Here is a 14,222-nt window from a genome sequence, read left to right on the forward strand (position 1 = left end):
CCTTGTTGTGATGTGTATATATATGGCACAGTTGACATGGGGTGTGCTGTGGCCTTTTTTGTGATGTCTATATATATGGCACAGTTGACAGGGGTGTGCTGTGGCCTTTGTTATGATGTGTGTATATATAAGGCACAGCTGATAGGGGGTGTGTTGTGGCCTTTGTTGTGATGTATATATATATATATATATATATGGCACAGTTGACAAGGGTGACGCTGTGGCCTTTTTATGTTGTATATATATATGGCACAGTTGATAGGGGGTGACGCTGTGGCCTTTGTTGTGGTATTTCTATGGATATATGTGTTTATTTGATATAGCTATACTGATGCATTTATTTTGCACATTCATTGACATGTCTCAAATGTTTTCCAGGATTTTATGTATATGTCGTTTTCATGCCTTACATACTCAATACACTATTCGTGCGGACCCCCTTTTTTCGGGGGCTGCGTTTCATGGCCGCAGGTACAGACACCCAGTTTGGTGATCATTCGGCTTAGGACTTCTACTCAGCTGCTTGGAGAGCTCTATTGTTCCGGAGCTTGAGTCATTGTGGTACAGATCCTTTGACATAGGCTTTGTTATACTCTTAGAGGTCTGTAGACATATGTGGGTTGTGTATATACAGTTTGGTCAGCTATATCGATGTAGTTCGTTTGGGATGTCCCCGTGTATAGTGGCAGCCTTGTCGGCTTGAATATTTGTTGTGTTTTGGTTAGCTGTGGCTTCTCAGGAGACAGGTTCTCTTTGATATATGCCATGATGAGTTCATAGCATGCTTTTACAGACTGTCATATTGTTTTCAGTTTCAGTCTGATTATATCTAGCGGGTCGTATACGGGTGCCTAGCCCAGGCACTAGTCATGGCCCATCGGTTTAGGTCGTGATAGCTTAACACTTCAATACCAATCTAAGGGACATTATTACTCTTCTCCAAAACATCATTAAATCATCACTCATAATTCTTTCCGATACACAACGTATGCCTTGCCTTCCTTGACAACTTTCTTCCCTCACCTCCAATGTCTTTAAAATTTTGATTATGATCGCATAAGTCGTACTCTTCGTCAGTCTATTCACTGTGCATGAACGAAAAATTTTTCCGAGGTGTAACAACTACTGCCTGGGGATATTATTTCTATTCCCTGGAAAGTGGAATAACAATCTTAAGTACAATTATACACCTCGTACTTTTGTACGTTGAGTTTTTCCTCGAGTTAGTCGATGTAGACTTGGCGAGCAGGACTATCTTCGAGGTCATATGAGATTATACATGTCCATCTTAAATATATAAGATTTTAAGACTATGTTTACTAAGTGTTGGAAAGATTAGAGGCTAAACAAATCGACGAGAATACGTTTCGATGAAAATCGGATTTTGAGGGCAATTATATGGACCATATAATATTGCACGACCCGTTCAAGTGTTGTACCCCACCGTATAATGGGAACAGTCGGGGTGTATTCTGTGACCATTATACAGACTGCATAATATTCTACGGGCCGTATATTGGACCGTATAATTGAGTCGATAGAGACTTAAATTTATATATATTTCGACCCCCTTCATTGTTGATTCATTTTCAACATAACTTTAGACCCCCAACACTTGTAAAAACCCTCCCAATCATATCCAAGCTAATAATCTAAGGTGAATCAATGATTAAAAGTGTGATTCAAGTGTTGAAAGTCCCGGGATACTTGTTAAACTCTCGTTCTTCTTCTTGTGATGGTTTTGGAAGATACTTCATAGTGAAGTAATTTCTGAATTGGAGTGTTCTTGAGCTCTTGATGTAAGGTTTCATCTCATCTTCATGTTCTTGAACTTATTTAGCTCTTAATCAACTTGTGAGAGGTGGGAATTGTAGAAGAAAGACTTACACTTGTGCTAGGACTTGTATTAGAAAGACTTAAACTTGTGCTAGGACTTGTATTAGACTTCTGGGCTATTTTGGAGTATGATATTGTTGTGTTTTTTTATGGAATTCCCTTGTATATGGATACTAGTTGATGTTGTTGTTGTGTTGCTATTGTTATGTTTCCTGAATTTGAAAGAAGAAAGAATATAAGGATATCATATACAGGCATATATTGGGTTGTTTGGTATATATTCTTATATGTTGATGATTTGAGTTTAAAAAGGATTTGAGGAGGTTATAGTTATTATTGTTGATTAATTGGCTGAGTTATGGTTGTTAAAGAATAGGGGAAATGCTATCTGATTCATTTTAGAATCGAATTATCAGTTGATATACGTGGTATACTAGTGTCGTCGAAGTTCATACATATATCCCTTTGTTATAGGATTGGCGTTTTAGTTATGACAAGCTCGTTGTTCGATCGTATTGATGACTCAAGGTATGTAATGGCTATCTCTCTTTATTCTTGGCATGATTCCATATCTAGTAAAAGATTACGAGTCATATACCAAGAGACTTAGCGACTAGACCTTGTCTTAGTAAACTATAGACTCCCGAGTGGTCGTGTGGTACTTTCTAAGGGATCCTTATCCGCTTCTTACTCCCTTGATGTTAGAAGATATAGAGAGACATGTTGGTGCTTTACATATATTCCAGCATATACATGATATACATATTTTCTTTAGCCTGGCCACTTGGTCAGTGAGACATTATTGCCTGGCCACTTGGTTAGTGAGATATTATTGCCTGGCTATTTCTTGAGTGAGACATTATTATCTACCTGCTTGGTCAGGAGATTTTATATTTGCCTGGACATACAGTCAGTGAGATTTTACAGATGCCTGACCACTTGGTCAGTTAGAGATATGATATTATTGTATTACATCGATATGAGTTAAAACAGGTGAGTTATTCGAGGACATTCTTTCGCCTCAAGATTATTATGCTTTTTAGCTCAAATTCAATTTCAGATATTCTATTTCCTTACATACTTGGTACATTATTTCATACTGACGTCCCTTTTGTTAGGGGCGCTGTATTTATGCCTATAGGTGCTGATAGACAGAAAGATAGACCCCCAGTAGACGGGACCAGACATCAGCTGATTGGTGAGGTCCACTCATTCGGAGCTTCGAGGTCTAGATTTGGATTTGTAGTTTCCATGTCTAGATTTGGAGTCCTTATTTTGTGTTTATAGACATGTTGGGTAGGCCGAGGCCCTATCCCGATCATGATACAATTATTTACTCTTTAGAGGCTTGTGGACGAGTCCTGTATATTGTATGTCAGTACTGTGGCCTTGCCCCTATTTTATTTATCTATTTTGGTATAGTTGGTTGTAGACACCCATGGCGGCCTCGTCGGCCTGCACGGTGTATATATATATTTTGGGTGCGTGCGCCCTATAGATGTGATAGCTATTGTATGTATGTTTCGAAATGCGGCCTTGTCAGCCTTGGTTGCTATTGTCTATTTGACGATAGGCCTCGTCGGCCTAAGTTTAAGGTTACCCCTCCAGAGTCAAAGTATATAGAGTGGTTCGCTCAGCCCGAGTATGGCACCGAATGCTGGCGATGCCTCTCCAGATTTTGGGAGTGACAAACTTGGCATCAGAGCAGGTCTTTCCTAGGTAGTCTACAAGCTTTGTCAAGTACAGTATTGTTTATAGATGTGTTGTACACCACACATATATATATACAGGGAGCTACAGGGCATTTAGAAGTTGGTTACCCTTCTTTCAGATCTAAATCATGCTGTTCTTCCAGATCTAAATCGTTCTGTAGAGCTAAGTCATAGGAAATTTGAGTTAAACTTACCTTTTGTGTTTGTGTACAGAGATGCTTGTGACTAGAAATACCACGGCTAGCGGAAAATATAATGCGGCAGCTAGTGAGGGGACCAAGAGTGAACACCCAGTAGATTGGGCCCAGTCTAAGGCCCAAGGTGAGACCTCTTCTCAGCCATCATCGACTCCTCCACAACCTGAGGAGCTTTCAAAAGAGGTATCAACTCCAGTACCCCATCCTGTGCCGACTGCTCAGGATATCGGCAGTGTGGTGCAGCTACTGACTCAGTTAGTTGCTACTCAATGATAGCAGAGAGTACCGGCTGGTGCAAGGTCTTCTAAGGGGCTCGGTAGCTCGAGAGTTTGAGATTTTCTTGCATTACATCCATAGAGTACACAGGGACCAGGAGGGATGAGGACCGCAAAATTTTATTAATCAACTCTATTGTCTTTTCAGAGTGATGCATGCTTTAGAGACCGAGGCAGCTGAGTTGGCAGCTTTCAAGCTACGAGATATAACTGTCTTATAGTACGATGGGTGGGAGAGTCTAGAGGATCTGATGCACCTTTAGCAGTTTGGCCTGAGTTTTCAAAGGCCTTTTTAGATCACTATTTGTCATTGGAGTACAAGAGGCTTGGGTTGATCAGTTTCTAGCTTTCCGGCAAGGTAATTCTAGTGTTCGTGATTATTGCCTCTGATTTGATTCTTTGGCTCGATATTCTCCATCCTTGGTTGATATGATGAGGGGCAGGATCCACAGGTTTATAGCAGGGTTACACTCAAATTACATCAAGGCTTTTACCACTGCAACACTGATTGATAATATGGATATTGCTCGGATTCAGGCATTTGCATAGAATTGCGAGGATCGTAGATGTCCGCAGTGGGTTATCAAGAGGATAGAGAGGGAGCATCATAAGAGGGTGAGGGTTAGTGGTTATTAGATTGACACTCGGGGAAGCTTCAGGCTCCTGTATCAGGGTAGGCCACCTAGGACACCACTACCTCAGTTCTACGGGTATAGACTTGATCGTTATGTTCCATCTGGACCAGGTGAGAGCTCTCGTGCATCAGGATCACAGCAACAAAGGAGTTCAGGGCAGATTTAGCCACTACCACCGCAGTGTGGCAATTGTGGTAGGGCACATTATGGGTGATGTTAGTATAAGTTGCGTCCTTATTATACTTATGGCAGTCCAAGTCATTTCATGAGAAAGTGTCCACCGAGAAGATAGGGTGGCATGGCACAGTTGACTAGTTTTATAGCAGGGTCATCTGCATTGGTACGTCCTTCTAGGCACTGGTCTCAGTAATCAGCCGGTAGAGTGGGAGGTAGAGGGGGATCTTCTGGTTCAGGCGGTGCTCAGAACCACATCTATACCTTGGCAGGGAGTCAGGACTTGGAGTCCTCGCAGGATGTTACAACAGGTACATTAATAGTTTGTTCATATAATGTTTAGGCATTGATAGATCTGGGATCCAATTTGTCGTATATTACTCTGTTTATTGTGCGGACGTTTGGTATAGTACCAGAATAGTTGAGGGAACCATTTTATATAACTTCACCGGTTGGTGAGCCTATTATTGCTAGGAAGATTTATCGAGGTTGTTCAAATAATTGTTTGCGATCGTCAGACCCAAGCAAATCTTATAGAGTTAAAGATGGTTGATTTCGATGTTATTATAGGTATGGATTTGTTAGCATTTGTTTATGCTAATGTTGGGTGCTAGACAAAGATTGTAACATTCCAATTTCTAGGGGAACCAGTTCTAGAGTTGAAAGAAAACACAGCTTCACCGAGAGGCAGGTTTATTTCCTATCTCAAGGTGAAGAAGATGATTGCAAAGGGTTGTATCGATCATATTGTTCGAGTCCAGAATGCTAAGGCAGAATTACCGACTCTTCAGTCTGTTCCAGTGATTAATGAATTCCCAGATGTACTCCTATATGAGCTACTAGGCATCTCACCTGAGCAGGAGATTGACTTTGTATTGCAGGCTGTGTGCTCAGCAAACAGTATATGAGGGAGCTGGTCGTGTACCAGTTCCCTTATGCAATGCAGTACGAGAATCAACCCAAGATTTTTAAGTTGAAAACTGATACAGTAATGGATACGCGGAAGCAATAAAATGACAAGGAAAGTAAATGATAGATAGATTGACACAAGAAAATGGAATTAAAAGCAACCTAAAGGTGTATCAAACCTAAAGACCTCAATTAATTAGCATAAACAAGCACCAACCTCTTAGGATGACCTCAAGGGAATTGAATTCCCAAGCAACCAATCCTCTCACAATCAAAGGTTCAACAAGAGCCATCCATGGCCTCTCTACAAGTTTCTCTCTCTAGAGACAACTCTCTCAAAAATCACTCATCTTTTCTTCCAAATGTCCAAAAGTCCTAAATGAAATGAAAGACTAACTATTTATACTAACTAAATAATAGAAGACCCTATTATTACATAAATGCCATTAATGAGGCAAGGGCCTTGTTTGGCTTGTCTTGTGGAGATGGAAATCTTGAATTTCCGAATGTGGCCTCTCATAAACATAGCCTTCCCTGCTCGGTGGCCACTTAATGCTCTTCCATCTCGCATCCGTCCTCTCCATGCTATTATCCAAACTTTGACTCCACGGGACGGTCCTCGAAATGTCTTTGAGGCAACTCGGCTTGTATCATTCTCCCCTTCTTGAAAAGGATTCGTCCTCGAATCTATACCTTGCAAAACCATAAAGGAGACAAACAAAAACCAAGTCCTCAAAGGATGAGGGTTAGTGTTAAGGTGGACCAACCTACCACCATGCCAAGTAAGCACAAATTTTTGATATAGCCAAGTATCAACCATTTTCAAGCAAAATAAGCTCTTAAGTAGAGTACTAAGAACTTGGCTATCCCAAAGATCAGGAAATGAGGATATTCTCAGAGAACCAATGATTTCAAGAAACCAAGTTGGCATAAAACACAAATAATCTTCATTTGCAAAAAGATACCATTCACACAAAGTGAAGATTTCACCGGGGTCAAAAGGAAAAGATACCCACATATCACGGGCAAGGCAACAAGAATCACCTTCCCTTTTCAAACAAAGACTCCCCCAAGATAGTGCTCTCAAATCACACAAGGTGTCGCCCGGATCAAAGGGAACGAACATCCATCTAGTGTGGTCAAGAACACAATCGACTAGATCATAAGAGCCTTCTCCCACATAAGATGCACACCCTATTTGCTCAAGAATGTCATCATATGCAAACAAGTAATAAAGAAAGGTATCACGTAAAATGACTTCCTCATCAATATCACTCCCCAATGTAACCTCACCATACGGTTCAAGGACAAGATTATCCAAGGGGTTACTATGAAGTTGAACATGAAAGGAAGAATTTGCAATTTCTAGATAAGAATTACCTTTCTTTGTAACACTCTCCTTCTCCACAAATGGATCACAATTCCTCAAAGGAAGATCTCCATCATAGGAAAGCGTGTCTTCATCCCATAGTGGGTTACATATCACATTATAGCCTCCAAAGGAAACTAAACGTTCAACATTACCAAACATCCCACTAGGTTCATCACTCTCACTAGTCATGTCATCCTCAAATAAAACATTATCCTTTACAAGAGAGTAATCAATGAACAATGAGGAGTCAAAGCATGTCATTTCACTCTCAAAAGGACCAATGTTATCTTTCAATGTATTTTTGCTCACATGACTATCTACATGACACGCATCACCACTACAACTTGGAGTCTTATCACATGACACTAGAGTACGATCAAGAGACCCATTTTGACATGAAACAAATAAGGGTGAGATGTCACATTCTTTCAATTGACCAACTATATCAACATTATCACTAACTAGAGGTACATTAAACACATCACAAGGATCCTCAAGTAGTGAATTATCATTAGAAGCAAGTTGATCAACACTAGTTCGTAGTATGTCAAACTCGCAAGGATTACTAACATGATGACCACATGACATTGTACTACCAATCAATTCACAAGTGTCAACACTAGGTGGACACAAATCGATCTTGCAAGAAGAATCAATTTTGTCATCTAAAGGATCAACTAGTGTTTGAGCACCTTCATTCGATAATGCACTATCATTCAAAGCACAAGTGTCAACACTAGGTGGACACAAATCGACCTTACAAGAAGGAACAATTCGGTCATCAATAGGATCAACTAGTGTGGGGACACTTTCGACAATGGCATTAGCAATACATGGCAAAGGAGCATTAGGCTTAACACAAGGCAAACCGACTTTCATGCTTGACTTGACATTAAAATCACACAAAGATGTAGGAGTATAAGGATAAGTGATCTTACCTTGGTGTTCATGCAAGCTCCTTTGACCAATGGAAGGAATGGTTGTGGTCGCCGTCTTTGCCTTCAAGCACGGGGTTCTCTCAAAAGAGGTACCCCTCAAAGATTCATTTCTTCTCACACGTGGCTTGGGATATTGGCTTCTCAATATCCTTTTCATGTCCTCCCAAGTTTTGATGGGACTCCTCACTTGTCTCCCACAACTTTTCACATACTCCCAATATTTGACAAGCTTTGAGTCAAAAGTTTGAACGGCTAAGTCCATCTTCCTTAGTCGTGAGTAGTTGTAGCTAGCAAAGATTTCATCCATCATGAGTTCCCATTCATAGAACTCTTCACCACTAGCGCTCATACATAGGGTAGGCCAACGTACATTGGGCTCTTGCACTTTTATCCTTGGATTCGTTCTATGAAGTATGTTTGGAAATAGAGGTGTCCCCCGTTCATTCACAACATACTTATGCCAATTTTGTTCATCCGCAATCCCATGGTCTTCAAACCAAGCAAACCCAAAGCACATGTCACAATTGTCCATAGGGAGTATTTCGCAACACACTTTCTCATGGTATTCCCCATAAGAGAAAGGTACATATGCCACATTAGTTAACCTTCCCTTTTGCTTTGCCCTTTTCACTATAGATAACCCCAACCCAACCACAAGACGAGGAGTGACATAACATTCACTAAAGTAGTCATCAATTTCAAGACGAATCCTCTCCTCTTTCAACACCCTCACTAGCATTGAGTGACATCTTCTATCCATGGAGTAGTACCTGCAAAGAATACTTAGCAAACACGTTAGTAGTAAAGAAACCTCACCACACTCGTGTTTACACTCTTTTGTGCTTGGCTAGCACCACTCGAATGAGCTCACACACTCTTGCCTTTTACCACTCAATTGGATAAGCCGAGGTTGATTCTCGATTGGATTCGGTTGGTTGCAAGGTGCACAATTGCTACTCGAGATCGGAATGGATTCTTGTAGACTCAAGAAGAACGTGGACGACTCAACAAAAACAAACGCACTTGAGCCAAGAAATTAACAACGAAGTAAAACGAAGAAAAGCACGAAAGAATTGGCACGAAAGAAATGCGGACACAAGAACTAGCAAACACAAGTAGGAACAACTACTAAATGACTACTAGGTGAGAGACAGAAGAAAAAAAATGGAATGCAAAAATAATCGGAAAAATAATTAAAATTTCGGGCCCGGGTAGGTGATAACTTGAAAACACGACCAGGAAGCCCCAAGTGATCCAAGGTATCAATTTGAAGTAACGGAAATTTTTAAATTTCTATACTCTTTTTTTTTTTTTTTTTTTTTTTTTTTTTTTTTTTTTTTTTTTTTTTGTTCCCTACCAAAGGATTAGGGACACAATACCATCAACTAAGGATCAAGAAATTTTTGTTTTTGAGAAATGGAATCAAAGAGAATTAAAGTTGGAAAAAAAAAAAACCTGAAATGCGCCATATGCGACAGCTGTGCATCACATGCGACTCGCATGTGAAACATGCGATGGCGATGTGCGGTTCGCAGATGATGCAACCAAGGTATCAACTCTCTGTCACAAGATGCGACACCATGTGCGACTCGCATGTGCTACATGCGATGGTGAGATGCGTCTCGCATATGAGGCAGCCAAATTTCAACTTTCTGTCACAAGATGCGACATAACCTGCGACTCGCAGGTTCAACATGCGATTCGCATGTTGTGTCGCATGTGGGTCAACTCGATTTTTTTTTTTTTTTTTTTTTTTTTTTTCGCAAAAATCAGAAATATTTGACAACTTTTGGATCAAATGGCCCTTTGGAGAGCCTTCTTCCTTATGAAGATTTGAAGGTCTTCAAGAACACAAGAACACTTCAAAAATTCAACTACCCTCAAATCAACTCCTAATTGGCTCAAATTTCGGATTTAAGTTCTCTTTAATGTAGAGAACAAAGCCCAATAGGTTTCAACCTTCAACTTCACCTTCTTCAACAAGACCCACTTTCAAGTTCTTGAAGCTTTGAAGCTCAACAATGGTGGAACACAAACCCTAACTCCAAATTGACTTGAAATGGAAGATTTAGACTCTAGAAACACTAGGAAACTCTAATCTAACACTAGATTCAACAAAATCAACAAGAAAATTCGAATTTTTTTTTTTTTTTTTTTTTTTTTTTTGTTGAATCAAAACCCAAGATTAGATTTGGTAGAACAAATCTAAACTAAGCTCTGATACCAATTGATACAGTAATGGATACGCGGAAGCAATAAAATGACAAGGAAAGTAAATGATAGATAGATTGACACAAGAAAATGGAATTAAAAGCAACCTAAAGGTGTATCAAACCTAAAGACCTCAATTAATTAGCATAAACAAGCACCAACCTCTTAGGATGACCTCAAGGGAATTGAATTCCCAAGCAACCAATCCTCTCACAATCAAAGGTTCAACAAGAGCCATCCATGGCCTCTCTACAAGTTTCTCTCTCTAGAGACAACTCTCTCAAAAATCACTCATCTTTTCTTCCAAATGTCCAAAAGTCCTAAATGAAATGAAAGACTAACTATTTATACTAACTAAATAATAGAAGACCCTATTATTACATAAATGCCATTAATGAGGCAAGGGCCTTGTTTGGCTTGTCTTGTGGAGATGGAAATCTTGAATTTCCGAATGTGGCCTCTCATAAACATAGCCTTCCCTGCTCGGTGGCCACTTAATGCTCTTCCATCTCGCATCCGTCCTCTCCATGCTATTATCCAAACTTTGACTCCACGGGACGGTCCTCGAAATGTCTTTGAGGCAACTCGGCTTGTATCAAAAACTCCTTGCTCAAGGGATTAAAAACTACGACCTATCCCTGTAGGATAACTCCACTACACCGAGCAACTTCAGGTTACAACTCTATCGTAATCTAGGAACTAACTCCCATATTCCCTCACCCTTGCAATAACACTTATGTAACCTAGGAACTAACCCCCATAGTCCCTCTACCCTTGCAATATTCCGATTATAAGCACTTCCACTTTACTAACTCTAGCCAAGGATCACTAATACACATAGACTAATACTAGCCTAATGTACCACTCAATAGCTTGAGGAAACACACTTCCAACAAGCAGACTTTGAAAATTTTAGATACCTACAAATAGCTTCTAAACAAGAAGAGTAGGCTTTCAGTTTATGCACAAATAAACAAAGATTTACTACAACCTAAACAACATGGACTAATCAGCTTGAAAGTAACTTTGTTCTTGAGAGATCTTGAGAACTTTTGTCGGTAGCTTTACGCGATTTAGATTCGGTTCTCAAGTCTACCAATTATGTTTCCATCATGTTATATACATAGTGGAAGCATGTTAGGTGAAAAGAGACCACTCTTTAATTTTGACCTAAAGCATGGGCCAGCTCATTGCTATATTTGTGTGAAGCAAGTGGCTCGACTTCACAGCTGTCTCTGCCGATAGTGCATGGTGCACATAGTGATTACAGACCATGTCTCTATCTGGTTCTAAATCAGTTTGACAATCATCAAAATACGAATGCACTTGGAACTATCAATATGCCCCTTTTTGATGATGACAAACTCATATACTTATGTTCACCCTGAGAACCAGCTTCTTACTTGTTTCCCCTACGAAGCAGACCACTATTATCAAGGCACCTGTAATATGTTAGCATCATAATACCAATTTAAATTTGAAGACAAAAATTGACACAATATCATCACATATACATATATCTTCCAGCTCTTCCCCCTTGTTATGAATTTTACAGCGTCAGACCATCACAGTCATTTATTCAACATATCTTCCCCCTTAATCTCACGCATGTTACCATGTTACCCTACAATTATATTTTTGTTACACCTCGGAAATTTCATGTCGTTGTGTTGTAATTAGACTAACACAAACTTAAGGTGAACATGAAGTTCTTATGACATTAAGGAGAGTATGTGGTAGCTTCAAAGTGTATACGATAAAATTTTAAAGCTATATGAATCGGTGAAACTAAGTTCATCGAGGATAAGTGGAGTATAAGTCGTGTTTTGGAAATGTTTTGCAAAATATCGAGTTAAGAATTATTTAGTAATGTCTTGAGGAGAAGTTATAAGGCTCCTTATATGGTTAATGAAGTATTAAACAAGTGTTAAGAAGGTTCCATAAGGATTGGAGATCAAACGAAGAATCAACGAGAACAATTTCGGGAAGAGGGTGAGTTATACAGCCAATTATACGGTCCGTATAATTGTCCGTATAATAGTCACAGTGAAGGGTCATCACTGGAGAGAATATACGGTCACTTATACGGACCGTATAAGTGTCCGTATAATCCATTACGGGCAGCTTTTGTTTTTTTTTATATAAAGAGGACCCAAGTTCTAATTTCTCATTTCTCATCTTCTCCACACCTCTTGAAACCTCTAGAATATTCCATACACCATGTTAAAACATATCCAAGAGAAATCAAAGATTAAACACCAAGAATTAGTAGAATCAAGTGTGTGGATGCTCACTAGGATTAATAGAAGTCAAGGTTTCCTTTGGAATTGAAGTTAGGGGCTTTCTCAAGTGGAGTATCTTCATCCAAAGATCATTCCTACATAATCAAAGGTGAGCTTTACATCTACTTCATGTTATTACAAGTATTGAGTGGTTGAAAGACTTGGATTAGAGAAGAAAGTGGAACATGGAGCCCAAATGTGGAAATAAGGACATTCTTAAATAGTAACTTGCCTTCAATCATAGTTCTTGATATGCCATGTGTATAATCTTGTTGTGAAGGATACAAATGACGTTAAAGAAGTATTATATGGGAATGAATATGGTGTTACGTCATAGGTATGGCTATTGATGACCTTGAAAGGATGTTTTGAGAATTGAACAGTGTTTATGGTGAAGAAGTTTATTGATTATGATATGATGGGCGTGCTATTGATGTTTAGGAGTTGTTTATTATATGGAGGAAGTCGTTGAAACAAAGGAAATGCTGCCCAATTTTTGTTAGCTCTTAATCGTTTTAGTTGAGACTTAAGTATACTTCCAATTATCTAATTTTGGTACGAATTCTCTTGAATGTAGAATCGTGAGCTTGGAATGAAAGCGTTTAGTTGATAAAGTTAAAGAGATGTAAACGTATGTAAGGCTAGTCCCCTTCTTTCAAAGGCATGACTTCTATGTTATGATTTCTTTTCTATATTCCATGATTTTCTTACATCCAAAGAGTTGAAAGCTAATGATTCTTAAGAGCTTCTTACGTGATAATGATGATGATAATGATGCTATTTCAGAGATTCTGAAGCCTCTGAGATGATGCTATTATGAGCTTTATAATCCTATCTTTATGTCTCACCTCATGATATTAGTTCCTTCAAGGTGAGACCTAGCGATGATGTTTATCCATAGCATAATCGGAGGTTACCGACCTTACGTCACTCCAATAGAGTTGTAGCTTTCACTTGGGATCTCATGCATGCTTTATGTTATTTTCATGTATGATCACACCATGCCTACCTGGCCGGGCAGTATAACACCGCGCCACCCTATAGGCGGCCGGCCAGACACACCACTGCAGTGGGCAGCGGACGCAGGAGGCCTGCACGCGGGCTAATGATTATCACACCGTACCTATATAGTCGGGCAGCTTATATATATATGATATGATATTATTTTTTACTATAAAAGTTAACGTGCATGACTCCTCCTTAAGAGGCAACCAGTTGTAGTTTTTCTCTTCATCTTATGCTCCTTTATTTCTTTATTATACTGTTGTACATGCCTTACATACTCAGCATATTGTTCGTACGGATGTCCATTCTTTTATGGACACTGCGTTCATGCCCGCAGGTAGACAGGGAGATGGCATAGACGCTTAGGAGCTTATTTCAGTAGACTTGCGGGAGCACTCCGCTACTCCGGAGTTTCCGCTTATTGGTATATTTTTTTTGTACATATTAAGGCATGGCGGGGTCCTGTCCCATCCTTATGATTTCAATACTCCAGTTAGAGGCTCGTAGATACTTAGGTGTCAGTTGTAGATGCTATGTGACCTCTTCATTGCATATTCTGTACATCATTTTTGTAGCCTCATGGGCTTATGCACACATACATGTTTTGGGAGATATTGATAATCGTTTTATGATAAGTTTTATGGTGAGAATGATGTATGTCCAGCTTGAGTATAAT

Source organism: Lycium barbarum, unplaced genomic scaffold (assembly GCF_019175385.1).
Source record: "Lycium barbarum isolate Lr01 unplaced genomic scaffold, ASM1917538v2 unchr_scaffold_03, whole genome shotgun sequence".
NCBI classification, from domain to species: Eukaryota; Viridiplantae; Streptophyta; class Magnoliopsida; order Solanales; family Solanaceae; genus Lycium; species Lycium barbarum.